We start from the raw sequence: 22,628 nt of genomic DNA on the forward strand, positions 1-22,628 counted from the left end.
GAACATCGCTTTATATTTTGACTGAAAACGACATGGTTTTTTTGGTCTTTATGCATTCGGAGCTCTCTACTCATTCTTCTGTGGGGATTGCTGTCGTACTCGTAAAACCACGTCTCCAGTAATGATGCATTTGATGAATGTGGCGCCAGATTCAGCCTTGGAAATCAAGTCTTGGTGAACATGGCGATAACCCAAATCATTAACTATAATGAACGGATCTATAAGCAATGTTCAAGTCTTCTGCCAGCTTTCTGGTGATTAATTTAGGGTTAACAATTAACTTTTCTTTCACTTTATTGATGTGCTCATCAATTTTCGATGACAACGGCCTGGCACTACGTTCGTCATCCTTGATGGCCTCACGGTCTCTTCTGAAGTGTTTATGCCACTCGTAAAGGGCTGTGTTTTTTAGAGTATCATTACCGAAACAGTTTCCCAACACACGGGTCTGGCCTTTTTCGTCCTGTTCGAGGATACTTTTTAAAAGGTTGAATCCCTAAATCGGTAGAAAATTAATATTTAGGAAGCTACCTGGAAGCTCAATTCGTTAGTTGTAATAAAAATATGTTAAATTTACGTGCAACCGAACAAATTTGAAATTAGTTGGCTTAGAGGCTTAGAGCGTCACCTGGCGGTTGTTCTGGAAACTTTTGGTGATATAGCTCAAGGTGGTATAACTCAAAATCGTCCTTTATTCTTAAGGATGAAGGTTTGTTGGCAAATAGACAATTTTTTAATTTTTGAGGAAAATGCAAATTTTAATTTCTTCACAACTTTGATGCTATTTTATTTTCACTCACACTATTTGTCACTTATTGTCGCTGGATTTTCTTTTGCGCCACCTCCAAAAGAAAGGGCAAGAAGTAGCGAATTTATATCTTTAGAAATCAGACGACAAATCAAACATAAGCGAACTCTGAGGAAAAAATGGCAAACAAGCCAAAAGCCTTTGGACAAAACAATGTTCAATAAGGCAAGAAACGATCTTAAGAAACGAATGGCTGAATTAAGAAATGAATCAACAGCTGATTTTCTAAAAAATCTTGATCCCTTTACAAATGATTATGAATACACCCTATAGAGAGCTACGCGATATCTAAAGCGTCCTACTAGAAGAAATGTCGCTATTAAAGACAGCATTGGAGTTTGGTGCAGGCCAAATGAAGAAAAAGTGGAGGCATTTGCGCAACACCTTTCTACAGTGTTCCAACCTAATCCCGATGGTGATGGAATACAAGACGAAGAAATTTTTAATTTCTTAGATGTGCCATGCCAAATGAGTTTTCCAATAAGCCGTATTAGCACAACAGAAGCAGAGATAGGGATTAAAAACATCAATAATAAAAAATTATCAGGATATGACAAAATAGATGGAAAAACTTTAAAAAATCTGCCCCAGAAGTGTCTTCAACTATTAACGCGTATATACAACGCTATGCTGAGACTTGACCATTACCCAACGCAGTGGAAATGTGCGGACGTTATCATGATAAATAAGCCCAATAAACCTGAAAACATTATATCTTCATACAGACCGATAAGTTTGCTGGTAACATTCTCCAAAGTATTTGAAAGAATACTTTTAAGAAGAATGCTGCCAGTACTGGACAAGCATAATATAATACCGGAACACCAGTTTGGGTTTAGAAGAGGTCATGGAACAGTAGAGCAATGCCACCGAGTCATCAATCATATTACAGAGGCACTGGAAAGTAAAAAATATTGTACAACAGTTTTTCTTGACATACAACAGGCATTTGATCGAGTTTGGCACCCGGGAATTTTATATAAAATTAAGAAAATACTTCCCGCTCCATACTACTTATTACTGAAATCCTATATTTAACTAACCGAAAGTATTATGTTGTAAATCAAGGCGTAACATCTAATATATACTCTATAACTGCTGGTGTGCCGCAAGGCAGTGTGCTAGGTCCGGTTCTGTATACAATATTCACTGCCGATTTGCCAGTGTGGGCAGATGTAAGCATTGCAACGTATGCTGATGATACAGCTATAATTGCAACATCTCTGACCCCAGAAGGAGCGTCGCTGAATGTACAGAAAGAGTTTTATGAAGTAGAGAAATGGATGCACAAATGAAGGATTAGAGTCAACCCCCAAAAATCTACACAGGTAACTTTCACTCTTAGAAAAGGAGACTGTCCTCCTGTTAATCTCTGTGGTACTCAAATACCACAAAATACGACTGTGAACTATCTTGGTGTACATCTTGACAGAAGGTTGACCTGGAGATCGCATATAAACTCTAAAGTGAAGCAACTTAACCAAGAAACAAAAAAGATATATTGGCTTTTTAGTAAAAAATCGCAACTAAGCCTGGAAAATAAAGCAAGAATCTATAATGCAATCTTAAAACCGATTTGGACTTACGCTTTACAACTCTGGGGAACAGCAAGTCACTCCAATGTGGAAATAGTCCAACGTTGCCAGTCAAAAACTCTAAGACTAATAACAGGTGCTCCTTGGCTTGTGAAAATGAGGAGATACATATTCCTTATGTTAAAGAAGAGATAAAACAATATAGCAAAAGGTATTATAATCGACTCCACAATCATTGTAATACCCTAGCTGTAAATCTGTTAGATAATAGTCAAAGTATACGACGACTAAAACGGTTCCATATACTAGATTTATCAAATAAATAATATAAAATATCCCAACATAAAATGGCATATAATGGTTAGTCTCAGTGGAGACTAAAGCATTTCTGTTAAGTACCTAGGTTAAGATTACAAAAATTATAACATTTGCTTATTGTCGTCAAGATAGATTGCAAATAAAAGTATACATACAAAAAAAACAAAAAAAAAAATTTATTATCTTATGTCATCCCATGTCACAGCAAGTATGATATTGAAGTGTTCTGCAGAGTGACAAATAAATGAATTTAAGGTTAATAACAGTTCACGCTTTATTCAGAATTTTCTAAATTTTTCTATTGTATATTCATTTGTGTAAATTTTTGCCGCAACCTTACGTGAATTTCTTTTGTAAGCAAAAATAAAAAAGAGTTCTTTGAAAAAATGACACAAAAAGGGAAAATTTAAAAATGAATATTTTTTATCGATATGTTTGTGCTATGCTGATTTGAGAACTACTACTGATTGGAACTACAATACTTACATATTTTGGCAGAGAAATCCTTAAGTCACAAAACATTTACTAAAATATAGATTTCTTATATTTCTCAAAATATTTCTTATATTGCTCGAGCCGCAGCCGCGAGCTTACCTACTTTTGCATAAAAACCTTATTTCCATTTTAATATGTAGCCCTTTGTCTACCGAAAATATGACTATAAATTATTACCTTTTTGTCTCTTTTTCATGCCAGTTTTCTGATGAATAGTAAAGTAATGAATATTTTGACTTTTCATCTTTCCAACATTTTCCGGTTATATGACGAGTGACTACTATTCAACATGAACCGTCATTTTACGGGTTGTAAGGCTACTAGTTTGCATCGCTTGTGTTTGTTGTAGTATTTGCATACGAGTTTGTACACATACATATATATGTAGATCTGTATAAACGCAAGTTAATTTTATTCCCACGTTACTTGCTTTGTGGACTTTGAATTGATATAAATTATGTACGTAGTTGTATGGGCAGTTTCAATATTTTTGTTGGTAATTGTACATTTTGCGTACAAATATATGTGTTTAAGTTAATATTTTGGGTTTATTATTTACTCAATTTCATTACCTATTATAGTAAAGATTTTCTCTAATAGTGCTCGCCCCTCGGCAGGCAATGGTATTTCTGCCATGAAAAAACCGCCAATCGGCGGCGTCATAAAAGAGAAGGTTCCTCCATTTGGGGAAAAGTATCAAAACGCTCACCTCAAATGTGAAGAGGAGTTCGGCGAATTACCCAAGAAAGGCTGTAGCGCCATGTGTTCATATTAGGTTGGAACACTTTTTTGTTTAGACTTTTGAACTGGTTATGGATGGATACCGCGAGGGTTGCTTCTCAGTGCTGGTTTAACACTATTTTTGGGATTCATTTACAGTAGAAGCCCGATAAGTACAATTGGAAAATTTCAGCAATGATTGCACTTAGCGAAAAATTGCACTTTTGCGAATTTCTCCTGTGGATCGAGGAATACCTAGGGAAAAATATTTTAACTCTATTCAATGCAATTAATGAGCTCAAAAGGTCGATATTCAAGAAAAATGAATACATATTTATTGAAATTAATACAAAGAGATCAATGCGGAAGGACATATGAGTGTGTGCTCCAAAATTCAATTATTTTTTTTGGAAAAACTTTCTTATTTTCGATTGCGTTTTCTCGTAACACTTTTCAAGTGCTTTTGATCGGATATCATGCAAACATGCGATCTGATTGAATGACAGTACATCGTTCTGTTCACCCCATTTCAAAATTGTATTGGCACAGCCGAAAATCGATTCATGCTGGACTTTTTCGGTTGTTTCTTCTTGAATGGTATCTTCGGGTTCATTAGCTTCACTATCACCTTCATCTATTCCTAATTCCAAAACCCAATTGCGGATTTCATCTGTGTCTGCTTCACCCACATAGTTTTCGACCATCTCATTTAACCGTTGTAATCCTCCAACAAGAAGGGGGTCGTCAATTTCGATATCCAATGGCATATCGTCTGGATTAGATTCAATAATCGCGTCAACTGTTGGGCTTGTACCCAATACGCTTTTCCAGCATTTAGCGATCGTTTCAGAGAGCAATTTCCCCCATGCTTGGCTCAACATGATCACGGCGGTTTTCAAATAAATTTTCTTCAATAGTTCATGTAATGAAGAATCTTTTTCACTAATTATGGTTTCCATTAGCAATGTTTTGTATTGAATTTTTGTCAAATTAATAACACCTTGATCCATTGGCTGTAAAATCGCTCTGCAATTGGCCGGAAAATACATAACTTCGATCTCACCACAAACTAATTCTTCTTCGGGCGGATGAGATGGGGCTTGATCCAGCAAAAGTAATGCTTTGGGTGGAACATCATTTTCTTTGGCGAATTTTTTCACTTCTTCGACAAAATTGTCAAAGAACCACTTTTTGAAAATATCCCGCGTCATCCAAGCAGTCTTGTTGCTAGCATAATTCACCGGTAGACGAAAATTGTTAAAACAACGTGGATTCATAGATTTGCCGATCGTTAATGGTTTTATTTTGTGGCTGTCATCACCATTTGCACACAAAAGAACACTGATTCGATCTTTTGAAACTTTGTTGCCTGGAGCACTCTTTTCATCTTTCGAAACGTAGGTTTTATTTGGCAAAAGTTTCCAAAAGAGCCCCGTTTCATCAGCATTATGTATTTGTGATGTTATATATCCTTTTTCAGCGATTTTCGCCGTCAATTTTTCCTTAAATGGCTCAATGGCTTCTGGATCACAAGATAATGATTCACCAGTCACAGTCAAATAGCGAAGTCCGAAGAGTTTCTTGAATCGCGAAAACCATCCATCACTTGCATTGAATTGTTCTCCATCCTTTTTTATTCATCTGTTAATGCTTTGCTTTTCAATATCAAGCTAGAAACAGAAGCATTTCGTCGCCGCTGATTCATGAAAAACTGGTACAAACGCTTCTCGAGCTCTGGATGATTGCCAAACCGCAAAGTATTCCGTTTATTTCCAAGTGAAAATGAATTGTATGCATTTTCTTTTAATGAACGGGATTGTTTTTTTATTCGGCAAATCGTTGCGCAATCAACTTTGTATTCGAATGCAAGATCTTGTTGTTTAACGCCTTTTTCAATTTTTTGGAGAATCTCATCTCTTTCTTTCAATGTAAGAAAATGTAGATTCTTTTTCACTTTTCCCATGATTTTATTTGATGAAAGCAAAAAAAAAAAATGATTCAAACTCCGAACGATTGTTTTACTCTCAAGAACCAGCTTGAAACTAACGCGTGTTGAATGTCACAAATGTGTTTTTGGTCGCAAGAATTCCGAGAACCATAACTGTGCATAGCTATAAAGCTGTGTCTTCGCGCGTGATGAACGCAAATACATTGCCGTATTAAGTAAAAAATTTCTTCGAACAAGAATTCTTTTGCGCCCGAAAATTGCAATTTTTTATTGCTCTTTTCGAGTTTTCTATGGACTCAAAATCGAATTGTACTTTCCGCGAAATTGCAGTTATCGGTATTGCACTTATCGGGCTTCTACTGTAATTAAATTTGTGAAAGTACTGCCGTCAAAGATTTCAATTTTTCAAAATGAAAAAAAAATAGTTAAATAGAAAAATAAAATTTAAATATATGGCTTCCTCTATTTTTTGACTTGAGGCAGGTTTTGTAGTAGCTTGAAAAATATTTTACATACGCAAGTTTTGAGTGCACTTGTACTGATATAAAATGTAAAATTTGTTTTTTGAATCGGCTATAAAAAAAAAACTAATCAATATTTAAAAAAAATTTTTTTTTTTATTTTGAAGATTGAACATTGTCACGACTGGCTTTACAGTAGGCCATTCGATCAACCCAATTTTTAAGCACATTTTCGATTGTTTGGGCTCCAATTTCATGAATAGCAACTTAGATTTCGTGTTTTAAAGCACTAATCGTCTCTGGATGGTTCGCATAGCATTTGTCCTTAACGGCTCCCCACAAAAAATAGTCCAATGGGCTTAAATCACCGCTCCGAAATTCAAAAACGGTTGCACCGTCCTGTTGTAACCAAATGTCGTCCATGTCATCCTCTTCAATTTTCGGAAACAAAAACTCATTGAGCATGTCACTCGCCATTTACTGTAACCGCGGCTCCTCGCTCATTTTCGAAAAAAATGGCCCGCTGATGCCGCCAGACCAAAAACGGCACCAAACAGTGACTCGTTGTGGATGCATTTGCTTCTCTACAATAACGTGTGGATTTTCTGAGCCCCAAATCCGACAATTTTGCTTATTGACGTCGCCACCGATGTGAAAATCAGAAAAGAAGAGGAAGACTCACCACTTTGGAAATAGGTTTTCAATATTTGCCAATTTTGTTCAAGCGTATAGCGTCCCATTTCGTAAATGTCAAACCTTTAAGTAAATTATGAACACATTTGACATGTCATTTGTGTTACCATTCTCAAAAAAGTAGGTGGTTCAAAAAGCAAACGCTATATGGCCCACCCTGTACAAGGTTGTTAGAGAGGGCGTTGTTTCTAGCCTACATTTTTTTTTTTTGTTATTTTGGTGTACTCTTCAGTTCGGTTTATTCCTTGTTTACAAGCCATTTACTATGGACGTGTCAGAGTATTGGGTTGCTGAGTTTAAACGTGGTCGTGCAAGCCTTGAAGACAATGCACGTGAAGAACGTCCAAAAACAGCAACTACGCAGGAAATCGTAGAAAAAATACAGGATATCGTATTGGAAATGCGTCGAGTGACTGGAAGAGATGAAGTAGAAGCTCTAAGCATCTCATTGGACAGTTTAATCAATATTTTGACTGATCACAAGAGCATTTATTCGAATTGTTGGAATATCCACCGTATTCATCAGATTTCGCACTTAGCGACTTACATCTGTTTCCAGACCTCAAAAAGTTCATGTAAGAAATGAAATAAAACAAAATAAATAAAATATCTGCATACTCTGTTTTTCCATTTTTGCAAAATGTAAAGTTATGAAATATAAAACACTTTACAAAAAAAAAAAATCGTATCTGTATCAAATAAGGTGTGTGTGACTGTATGTCAAGTACAATAAACACCTGTCAGACACCTGCTGATCCATCTCAAGCAGCCTGCCAACCAGCGAAAGCTATTTGCTTATATGTATGTACAGATATACTTATGTATATTTCGAAGATGAAAGAAGAAAAGCTATAATATGTGCATATCAACATATGGTACTGGTACACTACAAATAAAGTAGTGTGGGAGAGCGACTGCATTTTTGTCGACACCCTAATTCCAAGAGGTAGAGGAAGCTGAGCAAGGAACGCTTGGCAACTGCGGTCGCTTCAAATAAACGCAAAGAGTTTTTTGATTTCATATTTATTTTCAATGTCTTTTCTAACTCAAGATGTAACCTTTCTAAGATTCTGCACTCTGAATGCAGATGTTCGGGAACAGAGTATCCAAGTTTTTAGCTATGATGGCATTCAACAAGTCGAACGGAGGCGTACAACATTCCGAATTTCCAGTAAAATTCGCCTTGTACACACTCTTCAAGTCACACATCTCAATTGAGATTTCTTCCGACACATCAGAAGGGTATTTTATAGCAAAATTAAGAGCTGCTGTCTGAAGTTCTGCTTTTTCAATTTTAGGAAATAGCCACAGGAATGAGATAATGTTGTTTATGTTTTTAATTGCAGTAAACCGATTTTCAATACCAGTGATAACTGAGTCCATGATGACGAGAAATGTGTTCCACTTGAAATCAATTTCTTCGGCGGTCATAAATATTCAAAATAACTTCTTTTATGAAGTATCTAAAATGCGAAAAGTGTTCACTTGTTCAGAACCTATATGTTTTAAACTCGAAATAATTGACAAGATTACCAGAATGTAACGTAATTTTACACAGCAAACTTTTCTTGAAAGGGGCCACGCATTAGTTGCCGAAACATAAAAAAATAAAATAAAAGTGTGAAATTGACTGGAGAAACGAATTTAAAAAATTATTTATAATTAATAATAACATACCCAGTGAAAAATCAAAAATTTCTAGTCTATAAAAAGTATTATTGCTATCTCTACATTTAATTCTTTATCAACGTAAAAACAAATAGCTTTAGCTACGTTTCAAAATTGGTCTTCATTTAAAATACAACTATCTAAATTTAATCTAATCATCACTATAATTATTAATTACCTTATAAATCAGTAGCATAAAACGTTCCATTTTAATAAGAGCTCAATAATATATACTTTTGTATCACCATATTATATTTATTCTTCGTAATCGTGATCATAACATTCGATATGGTGACACCAAAAAAAGTCTGTGACGGAACTCTGGTAGAAGTATTATTTACTATATTTTTTCAAGCGGGAAATTTCTTGGAATTACCCTCGAGTCCGGGCCCCTCTGAAAACTCCGGGCCCGGGGGAAAAAGTACCCGACCGATAGCAACGGATGCCGGCTATTGTAATATTATGGTTATTAATAAAAAATTATTTTCTATGAAATTATTGTTTGTAATTCTTTTATATACTACTGTGGGCAAAAAGTAAGGTGAATTTGGTTGTAAAATGAAAAATCTTTATTTATTCTTGTAATTTAATTTCATCCTCTTCAAAATAATCCCCTCTCGATGAAATACACTTATGCCAACGATTTTTCCAATCCCCGAAACATGCCAAATAGTCCATTTCCGGTATAGCCATCAGCACCTTCTTCGATTCAGCTTTTATCTCCTCAATCGACTCGAAACGCGTTCGCCGGAGTGGTCTCTTGAGTTTTGGGAATAGCCAGAAGTATATCCTAAATCCCTCAAAACTAATCCTACGCGAGCGGAGCCGCGGGTTAAAGCTAGTATATCTAATATAATAAAATATATGCACACCAGAAGCGATTGGCTTTTATAAAACTAACAGGTGGCGCAAAATTAATCAATTATGGAAAGATTTATAATATTTGCAAATATCGTCCTACGGCAATCATATTTGACACTTGAGAGCTAGACAGCTGTAGCATACAAACAGACAAGCAATGGAGCACGTAAGGGTCAAAATAAAGATTTCCGTCATTCAAAAAAATGTTTTTTAGTAAAAACTTGAATGGTTCATTTCGCGCCACCCGATTAATTTTGCGCCACCCTTTATAATGCATTCTACAACAAAACTATTTAACTCAAAGCCGCAACCGTTGTACAAAAATCTCAAAAATTGAATTTCCTAAATGAAAAAAATTAACAAAATTTCCAGCTTTTTATTCAGAATCTTTGGAAAAAATTGTGTATGCACTTTTATACCCACTTCAATATTAGTACGAGTATAATAAAATGAAACTTAGGCTTAATTATACCAAAATTGAATGGGTTATTAATAAAAAGTTGGGAGTTTTGAGGTTGAAGCTTTTACAATTTTTCTGAATTTTGTACATACAAATTTAAGCCTCGAGTTATGTGGCTTTTTTTTGGTAGAATTTGCACTATATAAAAACGTAAACCAAAAATTGTTTTTTCAGTTTGCACTTGGTAATACGTCGTGCTTCTATTATGTCGAAAAAAAAACTATTTGTTTCTTTCAGTTTGCTTTGAGATAATGTTGAGAATTAACCTTGGAGATTTAGGCAATGCTCTAATTCTCAATTTAATCCCAAGTTAATGACAAATTTAAATATTTGCTACGAATATCGTCAGAAATGTTGAAAAAACGGGTGAAAAGTGTGAAATTTTATACTGTAATTAATAACGAAGAAGAAATCATATCATCATTATGGTCGCCCGCAGTTGCCCACAGAAAAAGTCCGGGCGAATTTGTGAACTATTGAGCTATTGAACTATTCCAAATAGCAAAAAACTACAACAAATAACTTTAACGCTTTGTTTCGGACAAGAAATGATGATAAAATAATATATCCACGTGTGAGCTTGAATCGCTGCATTTAGTTATCAGTTCATGAAGCAAAAAAAAATGATGCACAAATAAATTGATTTCCCGGAGATTCAATTGGGGTCACCGAAACAATCTGGCAACTATATTTACTAACGCAAATAACATTTGTATCACATTTTTCTCTTTTACTCTCCCTCTCTTTCTCTCCCTCTATCATCTTCATAGTCACACAACACTTGACATCAATTCCCAGCACAAGCGATGATTGTTGTCCATTGTTGCTCAGCAAAATTTTCGGCTTTGTGTTATGCAATATCGAAGTTTGTGCAAATAATTATTGATGTCGTAAAAATAATAGACACTTAAAAGAAATTACTTGCTTTTTAAATGGCATCACGGTTTATCAGAGATGATTCGCTGGGTTGGTGTGGCAGTAAACTTTTCTTTGGAAAGCTATGCGCCACAACCATGACCACCAGTTCATGCTTTCATAGTCATAAAACATTTATATTGCAGTGAATAATGTGTAGCTGTAGTTTTTATGAAAGTGTGATGTATGCGCGTCTCACGCGTTGACACGCAAATAAGGTGTGAGGTGCATAAAAAATAGCTAAAAATGGTTTTCGAGTAGAGAAGGTAGCGAAAATACCTTAGAAAGTGAGTTAGAGCAAATATTTTAAATTAAATATAAAAAATGCTGTTTATGTTGCTTTAGCATTTTTATAGCTTTCAAGTATTGATTGTTATTGTACTATTTTTTATACTTTTTTTTTAATTTTTTTTTAAATTTTTTTTTTAATTAATTTTTTTTTTATGTAGAATAAAAAAAGTGCCTGCATTTTTTATACCTTTCAAGTATTGATTGTTACTATTTTTTATACTTTTTTTTTTAATTTTTTTTAAATAAAATTTTTTTTATGTAGAACAAAAAAAAAGTGCCTGCATTTTTTATACCTTTCAAGTATTGATTGTTACTACTCTCTAGATTTTTATTTTTAGTTAACTTTTTTTCTATGCAGAACATAATTCACGTCTGCCATAGTTCAAAATAGTAAATCATCCATCAACTCACGAAATTCGCAAACTTTCTCTGACCCACATAACAAAATTTTATTGCTTAGATTTAATTGCCCACTCAAATTATTTCCACTGGCTGCATTTTGCATACAAAGCATCGAAATCGAAATGCAATAGTTAGGTTTCTCATTAGTTGGGAGGCAACGTCTGTCATAGCAGTGCGTAAATTAACTCATTCCTTTTTATTGCTGTTCACAACAGTGAGTAAAGAAGTATGCAACCGGCAAATTAGTTACGTCAAATTATTTCTGCAGAAAACCCATTCGTATTGCTCACGATCACATTTGCCTATCTTTAGTGCCGGCCTTTTTTTTTTGCACAATTTTGCAGCACTAAATTGGATGGTTAAGTTAGGCATGCAATTGCACTTCCTCTACATATATTTGGGTGGGTGATCCTAAGTGTATGTGTATATATGCGTGTATGTGAACTCACACATTTGAAATGGCTACCCTGCAGTTAAAAATACCAGTTTTGCAGCAAAATACTACCAGTTCGTGCTCTATATTTTTTCCTCGTTAGCAAGTGCAATTTTTACCACAGACGATGTTCTACGAAATGTCAATTTTTGTCAGGCCTTGCACCAGCAAAATACCAGCTCATAACAGATAAAAAAGCTGGTCCAATATGTTTCTAAAAAAGACAGTTTTAGATTAGTTAAAAATAAACATTCATTCCATTCTAATGATTTAAAATATTCCATTTCATTGTAAAAAGCTATAGAGAATTTTTTTTTCTTAAAAAAAAATCATACCTCTTTCAAGTACAGCAATGGGTTAATTATCCCATAATGGTTCAAACCTTCACTATAAGCAAATCCTGAAGCAACGAACTACAAAAAAAAAATTCTTAAAAAACTAATGAGGAAATTAAATTTAAGGTATTTGGTTTAGGAACATAATATAAATAAAACGGATGATAGTTAAATTTTCATATTTTATCTATCTGGTAGCTGCGAGGATTTTTCTGCAATGGCAATTTTTTGGACGACAGTATTTAATACAGGGTGGACCATATAGCGTTTGCTTTTTGAACCACCTATTTTTTTGAGAATGGTAACACAAATGACATGTCAAATGTGTTCATAATTTACTTAAACGTTTGACATTTACGAAATGGGACGCTATACGCTTGAACAAAATTGGGAAATATTGAAAACCTATTTCCAAAGTGGTGAGTCTTCTTCTTCTTTTCTGATTTTCACATCGGTGGCTACGTCAATAAGCAAAATTGTCGGATTTGGGGCTCAGAAAATCCACACGTTACTGTAGAGAAGCAAATGCATCCACAACGAGTCACTGTTTGGTGCGGTTTTTGGTCTGGCGGCATCATCGGACCATTTTTTTTCGAAAATGAGCGAGGAGCCGCGGTTACAGTAAATGACAAGCTTTACCGAGTTGTTTCCAAAAATTGAAGACGGTGACATGGACGACATTTGGTTTCAACAGGACAGTGCAACTTGTCACACTGCCAAAGTTACACTCGAACTTTTGGCTACCGTTTTTGAAAACCGAATAATCAGCCGAAATTCCGATATCAATTGGCCGCCTCGGAGCTGTGATTTAAGCCCGTTGGACTATTTTTTGTGGGTAGCCGTTAAGGACAAATGCTATGCGAACCATCCAGAGACGATTGCGACGATGCTTTAAAACACGAAATCGAAGTTGCCATTCATGAAATTGAAGCTCAAATAATCGAAAATGTGCTTAAAAATTGGGTTGATCGAATGGCCTACTGTAAAGCCAGTCGTGGCAGTCATTTGAACGATATTATTTTTCATTCATAAATGACAATGTTCAATCTTCAGAGTAAAAAAAAAAGTTTAAAAAAATATTGATTCGTTTTTTTTTATAGCCGATTCAAAAAGTAAATTTTACATGGCCCACCCTGTATATTGAAAAAATATAATGGAAACCATTTTTTTCTTAGAAAAAGTAGTACTTTGAGAGTTTCATAAATTAATTCAAATGTGACTAAGATAAAGAAGGATTATACGATAGGATAAGGTCGAATGCTCGCACAAGGGAAGATACAGCGGTCAATCCGTCTAATGGTCGGTACTATAAAACATGGACATGTTATAAGTTGGGGGGCAGTGACGGCAAATTGAATGGGCCCCTTTTTTTATTGAAGACACTATGACTAAAATGAATTATCTAGAAATATTGAAGGAAAGCATTCCCAAAATTGTCGAAAAATTATAGTTACCAGCATCGTTCACCTGCATGCACGACAACAACCCAAAGCATACTGAACTAATTGTAAGGAAATGGTTGCTTTACAATGTAAAAGAGGCAATGCGCTATCCTCCTTAGAGCACAGATCTGAACTCCATTGGGCATTTGTGAGCCCACATTGAATGAGAATTACACACGCGGCAGATTAGTGGGAAAAAAGTATCTAAAATCAACCATTGAAGAGATTAGGTTAGGTAGTGATGGTTGCCCAGAGAGTAGGGCCCACTTGGACGAAAAAAGTTTGGTTCATCCTTTGTGATACCATTGCAAGAGGGTGAAGGAAAAAAAGGGGAGAAAGGGAAGGGATGGGGAATGGTGAGTGTTTGTGGACTACGAACGGTACCAAAATTATCTTTATGTCAAAGAATTCTGATGCAATCGAGAGTGAGACCAGGCATTCCCTGACCAGCTTCGAATGCACCATAATAGAGCCTAGGGCCCTAATAGCCGCTTGGCTATCGGAGTAAATATTTACCTTCTTAACAATTATTACGCAAGTAAGTAGCCAGTCAGCTGCTTCTTTAATTGCGGCCACCTCTGCTTGGAACAATCTGCAGTGATCCGGTAGCCTGAATTTGAGTTTGATGGGGAGCTCTTTGCAGAATACTCCTCCTCCAACCCTACCGTCTAGCCTCGAGCCATCCGTGAACAGGTTAACGAGGCCCTGTCCCCAAGTGTTGCCCACGGTCCACTCCTCCCTTGGTGGAATATGGGTGGAGAAAGTCTCGCTTGAACATAGCGAGGGCACACACTGATCCGTCGACGAGGGGATGAACTCAAAGTTTCTGAGGATGCTTGAGTGCCCATATGTGAGATTGAGCTTATAGCCCAAGCCCCTCAGTCTGATTGCGGTACGTGCAGCGGCAATTCTGCCTGCGATGTCTATAGGTGCCACATTTAACATTACATTAAGCGCCAGAGTAGGAGTAGTTCGAAGCGCCCAACTGATTCCAATGAGTGCAGACCTCTGGACTCTCTCTAGCTTTTTAACTGAAGAGATATGGGCAAATATTCCAAGAGATGTCACCAAAACTCTAGTAGGCTCTGTTCAATGACCTCTACAAGCAGTAATTATTGCAAAGGGATGTTGCACAATATAGTATATTAGTTTATCAACTTTCCTTTATTTCCATATTTTCATTAGTGCCCCACTGTATATTTGAGTTGTAAATCTAAGTTATTATTTTTTTATTGGACCATTTCCAAATAATTTAAATATACGATTTTCGTTTTTATATTGGGTATGGGAATAAGTTTCAACCCATAAGGCTGATTCGGTGAAAAGGGGTTGTTTTTAAGAATTTTGTTTTGTGGCGATACAGATAGTGTTAGTTTACTCAGTCGATTTCCACATATTTACCAAGAGCCGCAAAATTTATCATTCGATTTATTTTGAATAATTGAAATTTTGAATTGTTGTACGGACGCCATTTGCAAAAATTTTACAAATATTCAGATGGGGTGATTAATTTTGCGTCGCCTTGTAAAGGGTTTTCCAATAACAGGTGTTATTTAAATATATAAAATTCTATCGAGTGATGATTAATAATTTTTATGGCCGGAATTGGATGGTATTGATCTGGACAACGTTTATTTTCAACAAGACGGTGCTACATGCCGCACAAGCAACGAAGCCATTGATCTTTTACGTGAAAATTTTCCGGACCGTGTTATCTCTCGAAGAAGTGATCACAATTGGCAACCGAGATCTTGTGATTTCACCCCTTGTGACTTTTTTTTGTGATGTTATTTTCCACTATTAACGGCATACTTTCCTCTTTATAATGAAATAAACATCCCATCATTTATATTAAAAAATAACATTTTTCTTTGAATATCAAAATAATACTTCTTATTGGAAAATTGCAAAACAACTTTTTTCTAGGCGCCTCCGGAGTTTCACTGTTACTCATTCAATTTTCCATAATTTGCAATGAGAATTTAATCAAATGTTTCATTATTATACAAAGTGGCGCAAAATTAATCAGCCTATCGGAAGATTTATACTTTTTGCAAATCGCGTTGTATGTCAGTTATATTTGACACTTGTGAAGAAGACAGCTGCAGTATACAAACAGACAAGAAAACGAGCGCGTAAAAGTCAAAACAACGATTTCCATCAATTAAAATTATAATTTTTTATTTAGCTAAAAAGTTGTTCAAAACACAATTGAGCGATTAATTTTTCGCCACCCTGTATAATAATGAAACATTTGATTAAATTCTCATTGCAAAATATGGAAAATTGAATGAGTAACAGTGAAACTCCGGAGGCGCCTCGAAAAAAGTTGTTTTGCGGTTTAAATCGTAACTCGCAACAATCATCTGAAGCAAAAAAATATTAAAATGAATTTGTTAAAGGAGTTGTTTCTCGTCTTCCAAATCGCCGCATACTTCAAGTTTCAGCGTCTTAAGTAAGCTGGACGTGTGCTAAGCATGAGTTCAAAATGGATCTACAATAATAACCTGTATGTGCCTTAAGAAAGGAGTCACCTAAGGAAGCCAAGATCCTTGAACTGAAAAACTGGAGAATGTTTACAAAGAATCAAGATTTTTGGTCGAAGTTATTGAGGTACCGTCACGTCAACAATGATGATGATGATGATGATGAATCTTAATTAGATACACTTTATAAATGTACAAAACTCAATTTGACACGAGTAGAAGATTTGCAGTAGCGTATTAGCACTTTATTGCACCAAAGCGCACCCTAGTACGCAGAAAGGTACGATCAGCAACTTAACCCTTAACTACAGACGTCAAATTATATGAACGTTAGTACAGACCACCGGTAATTTTGGTACAGACCTCCGGTTATATTAAATTTATAAAATTTTTGCAAAGCAATTGAAAAATTTATTTAATATATATCTGATATATATTTGCTAGCTGGACATCTCCTGCAGGTTATTCTTTTCGCATTGCTTGACTGAAATACTTTATGGTGTGGATTTTCCATTTTTAGTATACGTTGCAAGGAAAGTCTAATTTCACGTGGAAGGTGCGTATTTTGAAATCTGCGTTTCATTTCTGGTTGTACCAACATCATTGCTAATTGTTTAGAAAAATCATAGCGCTCCATTTTCTTATTATCTCGATAAGATTGATGCGCAATAAATGAGTTCACAGATGCTATATCTAGAAGTCTATAAAATATAGCCATGGGCCAACGACGAGTCCTGCGGCTACAACAATAAATACTGCATTTTTGGTCTAGTCTATCAACTCCGCCTTTTGTTAGATTATAAAATTCAATTATCTCTGGTTTACCAGTTTGAACACAATTGTTTTGATTATGATGCATTGACGAAATAAGCAATACAACTTTGCTCTTTTTTGGGACATAAGACAATAATGTCATGTTGCTTGTAAATCCATCAAGAGACGAGTCAATTTTTTTTTGTCTTGACAGCAAAAACGAAGGTGGAATTTCTGTTTAATTTTTCTTCAATGTCCCAACATAGGTTAGATTTTTAGTTTTCAACGCATTCAATAATTCAATTGACGAAAACCAATTATCAGCAGTTTTATTACGATTTGTGTTATAAATAGGTCTCGCTAGTTTTAGCACTGCCTGTGTAGGCTTTGAATATGTATTTTCTTCCTTACTGAGATCATATCCATCCGAATTTTTTCCGCAGTAAATATATGCATTAAAGAGGCATCCCGTCCTTGCATCGGTAAGCGCCATTATCTTCAGTCCGTATTTGGCTGGTTTGAGAGGCATATACATTTTAAACTTACATCTGCCGCGAAATGCAACCAACATCTCATCTACACACACATTTTCTCCAACACAGTATATAGATTGACAGTTTGCGATAAATGCTTTAAAAACTTCCGATATAGAAGCCAGTTGATCGGTTTTTATTCGTTCGTTTCTGGTTTCCAAATCATCAAACCTTATACAAGAAACAATTACTTGAAAACAGTTGATATTCGTTACACATCTGAAAATATCAAAATCGAATATTTTCGTGGTTGGATTTAAATATCGAAGTTAAAATTAGTAATCCCAGTAATGATTTTAATTCTAAGAGATCTAAGTCTCGAAGATCCGACATGCTTTCGCCGTATATATATATCTGCCTTATTTTCGCAATTTTTGCATTGGTTGAACGAAGAATGATATTAAGGATATTATTGTCAAAAAGTAGGTTCCAAACTTCCTCAGGATCTGCAGCATGTGCCGTGTGACTTCTAACGCCTGGGCACTTGACAACAATGTTATGTTACAATGTTCTGGTATGCTTAGGTACTGCAGGATCTTTTGACCATTTAAACCGATTTTTACCATAGAAACAGCTAATATTTTCACATACATCAGTAGGTGGATTATCAGTGTCCTCATCTTCTGCTTCTATTTCTGATTCAGTGTCATGGCCGCTTTCCACATAATCAGAATCTGAATCTAAATCAATTACATCAGAATTAATTTCTTCCAGCCATCTTTCCACAGCTTCTTCAAAATTTTTTTTTCCTATTTTAACCCTCTTTGAAGGGCCTGGACTACCTACTTCTTCCATCCATGACTTTATTCTAAAATAAAATGACAGAGTTATAATATACATAAAATTAACTGTTATCCAGTTTAATTATAACACGAAATACAAACGTTAAGACAGACCACCGGTAATTTTTACCGGTTACAAAATTTAGATAGTGATAAATTAAACAAATGACACTGCACACAACTGATACTTCAGCAAGCAAAGATATACTAAGTCCCGAAAAGGTACATAAACGTATACACCAGACATCCCACCAAATTGAAGAATTTAAACTGCTTACCGGTAAAAAATACCGGCCGTCTGTAGTTAAAACCAATAAAGCAGCTCCTACATATGAAAATTCTCATTTTGAGCAACTCAAAAACAAAATTTACGTATTAACGCAAAACTTTTGTCAATTCGTCAATAAAGAGCAATCTTGTTGTTCGTTTGTGCACAAAGTAATCTTTTGGTATTCTTGTTGTTGCTGTCTTTTAACCCCATTTATAGTGCTACGAAAATGCGTATTTGGGATTTGCCAAAAACAGAACGAAATGCAATTTTATTTTTGCAGCAGCGAAATATTTTACCTAAAACACTAAAATGTACCAATTCCCATGACATGAAACTTTAATTTAGTAAACGTAACTTTTGGAAATGTAATTTAAGACAGTGTGATCAGCAAGTGAGACTTAGGAAAGACAACTGGTTTGAGTTAAGCAGAATTTCATTTTGTTCAGCTTTGAGATTCATAAACGGCTGGTGCGAGGTGTTGACGTCGATTGTAAAAAGCAGCTTGATTTATCAGATAAAACTGCTATAGATTTTAACAATTACATGCGTGAATTATGAATGACTTGTATGTGGAGAATAAGCCAAACAAGAAGATAGGTGGACCAGGTTGCATTGTGAAAATTCATGAAAATTTGTTTGTTTGGAAACGTAAAAATAATTATTGTCGAGTATTACCCGAACAGTAAGTGTTTGGTGGCACATGTAGAGAAACAAAAGATTCGATTATTGTCACTGTTCCTAATAGAACTGGCTCTATCCTTCTTGATAAAATTATTGAAAACATTGCAGATGGTGGCACAATTTATTCTGACGATTGGAAGTATTACCAAACAAATATAATAGAAATAGAAGGATTTCATAACGCTAAAGTTAAACATTTACCTGGACCTCGCCTATGACAGGGACGGACAGGCACTGTCGGTCTGGAGGTCAACATCGCCAAGACAATGGCTATGAGAGTCAACCACAATAAAGCAAGACCTATAGTGGTTGACGGGTGTCTGATGGAATTTGTCGAGAGCTTCTGCTACGATAGACGGCGCAGCAGATGAAGATGTCAACTGCAGACTAAACAAAGTAAGGGCGGCGTGCGAGCGAATACAAATCTTAGGCGAGATCGATCGCGAATCTCCAGACGCACTAAACTGCGAATATTCAGCTGATGTATTGTATGAAGTCTATATTGTTGTACGGAAGTGAAACATGGCTGGTCTCCAACACCAACACACAGAGGCTACAATCTTTCCTCAACAAATGCCTCCACATTATCTCTAGAATATTCTGGTCGAACACCATCAGCAAAGACGCGCTATGGAGATAAACGAAAGAGGAGCCCATCTTATCGCAAATCAAATGCAGAAAGTGGCACATGTTTGTAAAACCACCAGCTAACATCACGATAATGGCACTGGACCGAAACCCGCAAGTCGGCCAAAGATCACTTGGCGAAGGTCGATTTTGCTCCGACACCGGAGTTCATACATACACAAACAGTTGAGAGAATGTGGGGCAGTGCTAAATGGAAAAATTGGAGATATCTTGAATTCTTTATCGGTTCATTTTCCATCTAAATCCTAATGAATACTTCGGTATTCCCATTGGTATGGGAATAAGTTTCCGCCCTCGTAAAAGAGGTGTCGCTGCTGATACTATTTTTGTGTTCGCTCTAGTAATATACTGGTGATTTGAAGGTGCATATGTGAGCTCTCGATCGCAGTTGTTGTCATTCGTTTGAAGCGTAAAGATCCTTTTTCATCTGACGTTAAAAATATCTACGTTCGTTCCGCAAAAAACAGCAGTTACGGGAAGCCATGCCATTATTACCTTTTAAAGAAAAGCGCAGCAGAAACATGCCGTATGTTGGTCAATAATTACAGTATTCCGGCCCTATCAAATACAACTGGTAAAGAGTGGTTTCGACGCTTCCAAAGTGCCAATTTCAACGTGAGTGATAAAGAACGCGAAGGGGCACCGAAAAAATTCGATAGATACTCAACTACAACAATTATTGGATGAAGACGCATGTCGCTAACTGCGTGCCACATCAATTGAAGGAGAGGGGGATATCGAGCGACGTTTGGTGATGTGTGAGACGCTTCTTGAACGGCAGAAAAGAAAAGGTTTTCTGCATCACATCGTCACTTGCGATGAAAAATGCATTTATTATGATAACCCTAAGTGTTGAAAATGTTGGAGCCTGTCAGGTGAATCAGTTCATCGACAGCGAAAAAAAAATATTTATGCTTCAAAAAAATATTTGTGCATCTGGTGGGATAAGAAGGGTGTCATCTATTATGAACTCCTTAAACCAACTGAAACCATTACTGGCGATCATTACCGACTGCAGCTAATGCGAGCTAAAATGAATCGAGCTGTCAAAGAAAAACGGCTGGAATGTGACGATAGACAAGACAAACTGATTTTGATATTTAGAGGCACTGAGTTGGGAAATCTTGTCCCACCCGCCGTATACTCCAGACATTGCACCTTCGGATTACCATCTGTTCCGATCAATGCAGTCAGCCCTTATTGGAGAGTGGTTCACTTCTTACGAGAGCACCGCAAACTGGCTCATTGAATGGAACAAGTCAAAAGAACTCGAATTTTTCGTCACAGGAATCCGTATGCTGCCTGAAAGATTGAGTAAAGTTATAGCTTCCAATGGCACATACTTCACATAATATCATTAATTGTTAAAGTAATTCGTAACTTTGGCTAAGAAATGACGGAGACTTATTTCCATACCCAATAAATAAAGTTGTTCGCACTTCTAAAGTATTTTGATGTGCAATAAAGTGTTTTATTTTATATTTTGTCGCCAAAAATTTAAGCTTAGGTTGTCTGCACTTAGTAAGTAAGCGCCTTAAAAACTATATTTCGAAATATTCAATAATTCGAAATTTTTTGGGAGAACACTCTGCGCTTACCTTCTTAATTCAAGCAAACATTGTCACAGCTTAGAAGTGATCAGTGCTTCCCGCCATAGCTAGAGATATTCAAACGATTGAGTGAATTTTCTAGCGTCGGATATTTGAAGCAATTTTTTTGCTCTTCTTGCGCCACTTGCTTTGTGCCGTGTTATTTTATGATACATATATGTAAGTATGTGTGAGTATGCAGGTACTCTTCCGCTTTCGTTGCCTTGCCCTTAAATCGGACACATTCCACAATTGACAGTTTCTTTTTTGGGTATCTTTTTCTAGGCCTACCACAATTTAGTCACGCACGCGCCACGCACGCGTCGAATTGTACGTTTTGCATGTTTGATTTTTGCTGTAATTTCACGTGAACACGCAAATTTGTGTTCAAAATCTCGAAAGTTTTACGAAGCAGGTGTAATGAGGAAATCACTAACGGAAGAAATTCCCATGCGCTGTATGTATTTTTTCTCGAATGTTACGTTCCGCAATGGTTATGGTAAGTTATTTTTAGTCTGCTGCATGGAAAATTATATAGGTAAGCATGTCTTTCCTTTGGTTACTTGATATTTTTACACTTTACGCGCAGTCGCCGCGTTTTTTTCTGTTTTTGAATTGCTAAAAATGTAACTTGTCTTATATGAAACGCATCACACACTTCACTGTTTTTCACTTAACACTTTCGTTTATCTTCGATTATGTTTTTAATGTTGCATTTGTCTTTTTCTTTCTTTTGTTTTTGTTTTTTTTTTTTAACTTTATCTTTATTTATTTTTGTTTTCTGCACGCTTTTAAATCTCTTTCACTTTCATTTTCTTTCGTACACGGTACTTCACAGGCCGCTATTTTGCCGTACGCATCTGTTTATTGCTCGGCTGCACTTTGTCCAATGATCGGTTGGCTCTGGTCGAAATTCCAAAAGTCTTCATTCGCTGCATTTTTCATTCGGCGCCGTCATGACCATCATCGAATGATTCGATCAACAACCAACAATTGGCGAAAGCTTTTCTACTTTGCTCAACTGTGATCTCACACTCACACTCACTCTAATTCTCACTCTCACTCTCACTCTCACTCTTACTCTTACTCTCTGTTTGTGT

The 22,628-nt window shown here is 35.9% G+C and overlaps 1 protein-coding gene across 1 annotated transcript in view; it reads right to left on the reverse strand.

Moving 5' to 3' along the window:
* The window catches only part of LOC129239068 (uncharacterized), a 39,704-nt gene extending 17,301 nt beyond the window's left edge, over nucleotides 1-22,403 (reverse strand). The window contains exon 1 of the mRNA XM_054874349.1: nucleotides 21,538-22,403. The gene's annotated coding sequence lies outside the window, so the exon portion shown is untranslated. The remainder of the gene's footprint in view (nucleotides 1-21,537) is intronic.
* Nucleotides 22,404-22,628: the final 225 nt, after the last annotated feature.

This window comes from Anastrepha obliqua, chromosome 2, assembly GCF_027943255.1.
Source record: "Anastrepha obliqua isolate idAnaObli1 chromosome 2, idAnaObli1_1.0, whole genome shotgun sequence".
Lineage (NCBI taxonomy): Eukaryota > Metazoa > Arthropoda > Insecta > Diptera > Tephritidae > Anastrepha > Anastrepha obliqua.